Source organism: Dama dama, chromosome 23 (genome assembly GCF_033118175.1).
Source record: "Dama dama isolate Ldn47 chromosome 23, ASM3311817v1, whole genome shotgun sequence".
In the NCBI taxonomy this organism is placed as follows: Eukaryota; Metazoa; Chordata; class Mammalia; order Artiodactyla; family Cervidae; genus Dama; species Dama dama.
The window spans coordinates 78825845-78833006 of record NC_083703.1 but is presented as its reverse complement, the minus strand read 5'-3'; the positions used below and the strand labels follow the sequence as shown (position 1 = coordinate 78833006).

The following is a 7162-nucleotide window of genomic DNA, read 5'->3' as shown; positions in this document are numbered from 1 at the left end:
GGTGCAGCCAACAAAATGAATTTTTTTTTAAAGTGTAATGAGCTTGGTGTTGGAGGAAGATGGCATCAAGGCAGTGTGGCTCAAACTGAAGATGTGTTAGAGTCACTGTGATCTTGTTACGATGCAGAGGCTGGTTAAGGCCTGAGATCCTGTATTTTCCCCAAGTTCCCTGCGGAAGACAACGCTGCCGTCCAGGCACCAGACGTGCTGAGAAGCGAGGACAGAGGCACCTTGCATGGATCGTCTCACTTCACCCTCACCGCCATGTCTACATGTGTGCTATTATTCTCATTTTACAGGTAGGGAAACTGAGGCAGAGGCCAGCTACGCTGCCCAGCTAGCAGGTGGGGTCTGAACTCAGGCCTAGTCTGACCCTGGTCTTCTTGCCAGCACAGTCAGGGGTAAAGCAGAGCTGGAGCAGACAGGAACTTCCTTCTCCACACTCTTAGCCTCCCCTTTCCCCACCACACGGCTCTGAAGGTAGACAAGGAGCTAGCCTCCAGCCAGCCCTCTGTCTCCAATTATATTCAATTACAAACGGAAAGCTATTTTTGGTGAGGAATACAGATGAGGGCTGTGGTAATGCACCCCCCGCCCCCTCCCACCGCTGCCACCCTCTCCACCCTCGTTGAAGCTAAAACTTCAAGAGAATACCAATAATTAGGAACTGGCCAGGGATCCAGGTGCAGAATTTACCTTCCCTGTTGCAAGCATGACCTTGGTCCCTATTATCCAAATTAGTCTTTCTTGTGTTTCCTGTTAAACCTTGGGAAGCTTCTCTTTCCCCTCACAGCCCATTTCACAGTTACACAGCAGTGGGGTTTATGAAAGAGCTTCTTTTTTTTTTTTAATTGAAATTGCATCTCTAGCTAATCCCTCTACCTTTCCCCCAATGCACACGCCAAGCATCATTTTGAAAGGTGAGTTCCTGGGGGGTACCAAGTGCTTCTAACTGTGAAGAGAGACTAGAAATGCAGAAGGATGAAGCCCCCAAGACAGACCAGCTCCCAAGAGGAGCCCAGGAGGCCGTAATGGCCTCCCGCCACGCCTGAGGAGCTGAGCCACACACACGGGGCTGCAGCAGGCTGGGGGCTCACGCGGGGACCTGCTCTCCCACCAACGCTGGGCCTCCCAGCACTCTCACTCCAGACTCCCGTCTTGCACTGAGCCTGGTTCTGTGCAGATATGTTGACTGTTGAGTATTTAGAAGAAGAGATTCTTCCCCCTGTTCCTTCCTGACCCCAAGAGGTACCCTCTTCTGTTTCAGAAACTCAAACACCAGGCAAAAGCAAGCCTGCGTAGCTATGTTGTGCGTGCTTAGCGTTCAGCTGTGTCCAACTCTTTGCAACCCACACACTGTAGCCCACCAGGCTCCTCTGTCCATGGGGTTCTCCAGGCAAGAATACTGGAGTAGGCCGCCATGCCCTCCTCCAGGGGATCTTCCCAACCCGGGGATCAAACCCACATCTCTGGGAGGCAAGAGTAGCTATGCTAATTTCAGACAAAGCTGACTTGAGAACAAAGGCCATTCCCGGGATAAAGGAAGGTATTACATAATGATAAAAGTGCCCATTCTCCAAGGAGACATAGCAATTCTAACTGCATCTGTGCCTAACAATAGGACATCAAAATAGACAAGGCAGAAAGTAATAGATCTAAAAGGGGAGATATATTAATATATCAGTGTGTTAATAGTTGGATGTTTCAACACTCCTTTCTCAGTAATTCACTGAACAAGTAGGTAAAAAATCAGTTTGGATACAGAAGGTTGACATATGACTACCCACCACATGGACCTAGTCAATATTTATAGAACACTCTAATCCAACCACAGAAGAATGCATGTTCCTCTCCAGTGTGCCTGGAACATTCACCAAGATGCACCATAATCTGGTCAATAAAACCAACCTTAACAAGTTTACAAGAATAGCAATCATACAATCTACGTTCTTGCAAAATTAAATTACAATTACACAAAATTAAACTAGAAGTTGTTGACTGAAAAAATGCACACCCCAAAGGTTGAGAATTGTGTTTTATTTAGCGGACTAGACTGGAGACTGAAGCCTGGGATACAACCTCTCAGCTAGCTCTGAGGATGTGTTCAGAAGAGGTAAGGGAGGAGCCAGGATCTACATGGTAAAAAAAAACTATAAAACATGGATGAAAGACATCAAAGAAGGTCTAAATAAATGGAGAGACATATCGTGTTCATGGATTGGAAGACTCAATATTGTTAAGATGTTCATTTACTATAATCTGATCTACAGATGTAAAACCCCACAAACTCTTTTGTAGATACAGACAAGCTGATTCTAAAATTTATGTGGAGAAACAAAAGACCTAGAATAGCTGAAACAATTCTGAAAAAGGAGAATGAAGTTGGAGGAATCTCACTGCTCGGTTTCAAGACTTAGTATAAAGCTACAGTAATTAAGCTGATATGGTATTGATGAAAGGATAGATACATAGATCAACAGAATAGAATAGAGAGCCCAGAAATTGACCCACACAAATATAGTCAACTGATTTTTTACAAAGATGCAAAGGCAATTCAACAGAGAAAGAATAACCTTTTAGACAAATTGTGCTGAAACAACTGGACATCCTATTGAGCCAGCATTGGGCCTCCCATTATTAGTGATGACTAGCCATTACTGCCATTACAGGTGGCTCAGCAGTAAAGAATCTGCCTGCCCATGCAGGAGACGTGGGTTTGATCCCTGGGTCGGGAAGATCCCCTGGAGAAGGACTGACAACCCACTCTTGCCTGGGAAATCCCATGGACAGAGGGGTCTGGCGGGCTGCAGTCACTGGGGTCACGGAAGGAGAGTCAGATGTGACTCAGTGACTAAACAACGTGTCAAGCACCATATCAAGTGTTCTCCATGTGTAATTGTATTTAATCTGTACAAAACACTGTGAAATCAGTATTGGTAATATTTCCAGTGCTCAGATGTGGGCACTGAGGCTAAGTATTTGCCTGAAGGCAGTTAGTGTGTGGCAGGGCCAGATTTCAATCAAAAAGTCTAGAAGCAAAGACAGTCCAAAACCACAGCAACCAGTTTGTCTCAGGCAAGTTACTTAGTTTCTCTGAGACTCAGTTTCCTCATCTGTAAAATGGGAATATTAGAGTACCTGGAGCAGAGCAGGTGTTCATTTGTGTTCAATAAATGTCAGTCCCACCTTCTCCTCATCCCTAAAGGCCTGTCACTGGCAACGTACACAGCCCTCTGCTTATGGCTGACACGCTGCTTCTTTGGGTAAATAGTGGTGACTTCCTCCTTTTGTGCTTAGATCAGATCTGACCTTGAAGGGCCTTCAAGGTCCTGGGTCTGAGGACCAGAGATGTCCCCAGGCTTGAGTCATTCTCAACTCTTGAAGGAATGATTGGAGTCTGAAGCCAAGACACTACGTCTCAAAATGACTCAATACATCCTCTGCTAAGATGCCTTGAGCTCTTCCAGATGCCAAGAGGTCTTCCCTATTTCTAAAATTCATACTTACTCGTCCATCCCCTTGTTCATTCATTTGCTAAGTATCTACTTGCTTGGTAATCACACTGTGTCTGCCATACTCTAAGCCCTGGGGATGCAGAAACAAATCAGAAATCTTCCCTGCCCTGGAGGAAGTCACAGGAGAAAAAGTGATGGACACATGTGTTTTCTGACTGTCCAGCTCCTTTTCAATCCCCTTGCCCTTGTTTGGGGGAATTTCTGCCTTTCCACGGCAGAAGCCAGAGACTCAGTCTCCCAGCATCCCTTGCACCCAGGGCATCATCATGTGACACAGGCTCCACCAATCAGACATCGTCATGTGAAATTTCAATTCTGAATTGAGTGACTGAAGACACAGGTGCCCAGAGAACCTAGTTCTGGGTGTCTGGCTTTGGGAGGCATCAGGGGCTCCATTAAGTGAGATTTTAGCTTTATTCCTGATTTCGTAGCCTCCGAGCTGCCTCCAGCCCTCCTGGGGATTCTTTGAACAACCTCATCTCCTTTAACAAGTTTTCTGTTAGAATGTCTAGAGTGGATTCAGTCGTTTGCAAGTAAGAAATCAGGCTGATAAGGGAGCAAAGATAGTCAAACAGTTAACCATAAAATAGCGTGACGGGCTGTAAGAAGGAGCTATTCGGCTGTAGGTGAAGAAAACAGTTCCCCTGCAAGGCACTGTAGGGGAGCAGTCATGAGCACAGTGCTTGGGGTCTGAGTCTTGGGTCAAACTCTGACTCTGCTATGCTTTAGCTATGAGATGTTAGCTCAGTTGCTCAACCTCTCTGACCCTTAAATTCCTTTTCTTTGAAATGGGGACAATAATACCTAACTTAGTCAAGGGTTGTGATAATAAAATTATCTCTATAAGGCAAATGCTATAAAGTATGGTAGAGACTCACTAAACCTCATCAACCTCGCCAGCCCTGCTGGGGGGAAATCAGGGATGGAATCTTGGTGGAGAGGACATTTACACCAACATTAAAGAATAAGCATTAAGAATATACCCACAACTAACACACTTGTTGCAATGGATTGTCTGCGAAGCAGAATCAAATTTTACCTTAAAAACATAGTGTAGGTCTTGGGACTTCCTTGGTGGTCCAGTGAGTGAGACTCTGCACTCCTAATGCAGGGGGCCTGGGTTCGATCCTTGATCAGGGAACTAGATCCTGCTTGCCGCAACTAAGACTCAGTGCAGCCAAATAAATAATTTTTTAAAAAGTATAGTATGGGTATTGACTGTGATATCAATGAAAGAAACCAGATACAAAAGAGTCTGTCCTGTATGATTCCACTTGTACAAAATTCTAAAACAGGAAAGACCAATCTACAACAACAGGAAGAGGATCAGTCATTTCGAAAGGCATGAGCTAGCAGGAGTGTGTGCAGAACGGCACAAGGACACTCTCTGGAGGGATAGAAAAGCTCTATGTCTTGATAGCAAATGTGGTTACATGGCTGTTTGTGTTTGTCAAAGCCCAAACTGTACAGGTAAGACAGGTGTATCATATTGCATATAAATTATACTCCATAAAGTGTCCAACTCTTTGTGACCCCATGGACTGTAGCCCACCAGGCTCCTCTGTCCATGGAATTCTCTGGGCAAGAATACTGGAGTGGGTAGACATTCCCTTCTCCAGGCGATCTTCCAGACCCAGGAATTGAACCCAGATCTCTTGCATGGCCGGCAGATTCTTTACCATCTGAGCCACCATGGAAGTAAAGTTTATTTTAAAGATAGTAATATGGGCCATCCAGAAGCACCAACAAAACCTAGAATCCCTTCTCCTCTGTCCCCTTCTCCTTCTCCCTGCCTCCTTTCTCCCTCTGTCCCAGAGCGAGGACATCTCTCTCCTCTGTCTCCTCAGCCTCGCCCAACACCCAGTAGTTACTTTTCCACTTCCTGCTTCTCTCTCAGCAAATTGATGGCTCTAAGCTACACAGCTCCTAGCGCATCATTACAGCTTGTTAACTTGGAGTCACTCAGACAAATTTCTTTCCCTCCCATCCAATTTTGAATTAAGTCAGGAAAAACAGATTGGCCAAACATTACCAAACAGAGTTGGAACTTATGACAAGCAGCTACTTTTTCCAGAAGCCTCTGCTAGCATCTCCCCTCTGAGATGACTCAACAGAAGCTCTCACCCTCCCCCTGGTTGCCCCCCATGGTCTTCCCCGACAGCTCCCGTTATGGTTCCACTCCACAAATGCTTTGTAAGGCCTCGGCAGTGTGTCAGACACTGGAATCTGGGGATGCAGTGATGACTAGTGGGTGGTCCCTGCCTTCAGAGAGTTTAGGGTCTGGGGGGGTCCCGGACAAGTTTGAGATGACAGGGCAGCATGGAGGTGCTAGGACTGAGGTGCCACAGAGCACTGAGTAATATGGGAGAGACCTGGTGGCAAGAAGGGAAGTCAGGAGGGATGTCTGGAGCAGGTGTCCCTTGGGATGAGTTTGGAAGGAGGAGCTCCAGAGATCTTGATTTTTAGTTCATATTAATAACTAGTCTCTGCTGCGCTCCATCGATGAACCAGGGTCTGGGCTCAGCGTTTTACATGTCTTATCTCATTTCAACAATTGCAACCACTCTCTCTATCTTCCTAATGAGGAATCCGAGACTCAGAGGTAAAATGATTTGCTCATGGTCACCCAGATAAAGAATAGTAGTAATGAGAGCTACCAGTCCAAACCACTTTCTCTCTGCCAGGCTCTGAGTTATTTTATTGCATCTTTTTGACAACTCGATTTTAGTATTAGAGCCTGCTTAAACCTGAAGACACTGAGGCTCAGAGAGGTTAGGAGGTTTATCCTGGGTCACACAGGCGGAAAGTCATAGATCTAGGATACAAACACAGACAGTTCAGCTCCACATCACATGTTCTCCAGCACAACACTGCACTGCCAGACGTGTTCCAAGGTCCGTGCTCTCAGCACGAAAAGGATGGTCTCTTAGGAGGGCAATGTGCAGGGCAAGTGAGATAAACTCTGGAAAGCTGTAAGCATATGTCTGGCACACCACACGGACCCTGTACTGCTGGCCGATCTTTAAAAAAACCATTTCTTCATTTGACTGCACCGGGTCTCAGTTGCAGCATGTGAGATCTAGTTCCCTGACCAGGGATCGAACCTGGGCCCCCTGCATTGGGAGCACGGAGTCTTAGCCACTGGACCATCAGGGAAACCTTGGCTGCTCTTCTTAAGGCGCGACACACAGGCACTAAAAGTAACCCACCCTTCCAACACATTCTTGCTGAACACCAGCTGTGTGCCGGGTGGGCGCTGCTGGGGATGCAAGGGTGGAAAAGACAAGGGCCCCGGAGCCCACTGGACTTGCAGTTCATATTCAAACTGCAAGGAAATAGCAATCCTGTTCCTCTTAAAGGTGAACCAGTACCCACAGCAGGAGATACGATTGCTTTTACTGTATGGTCTCAAGTTATATTAAAAAAAAAAAAACAAAAAAAACTCAGCTAAGAGAAAAGCTTAGGAAAAGAAATGCCCCAAAATGCTAATAGCAGTTGACTTTGGGTGGCAGGACAATGGATGGATTATTTTTTTCCTTTTAATGCTTTTCTGCATTAAAGAAAACCTTACAGTTTCCTATGGGGAAAATGTTAAAGAGGTGAGAAGTGGAAATGGTCCCGGGCAAGGACAGCGGCCCATGTGGGCA

The 7162-nt window shown here is 46.0% G+C and overlaps 1 non-coding gene across 1 annotated transcript; it reads right to left on the bottom strand.

The window, feature by feature from the left end:
• Positions 1–6598: 6598 nt before the first annotated feature.
• TRNAG-CCC (transfer RNA glycine (anticodon CCC)) lies at positions 6599–6671 on the bottom strand. Its single transcript has one exon. It is a non-coding gene; the product is annotated as a tRNA-Gly (tRNA).
• Between the last annotated feature and the right edge of the window lie 491 nt (positions 6672–7162).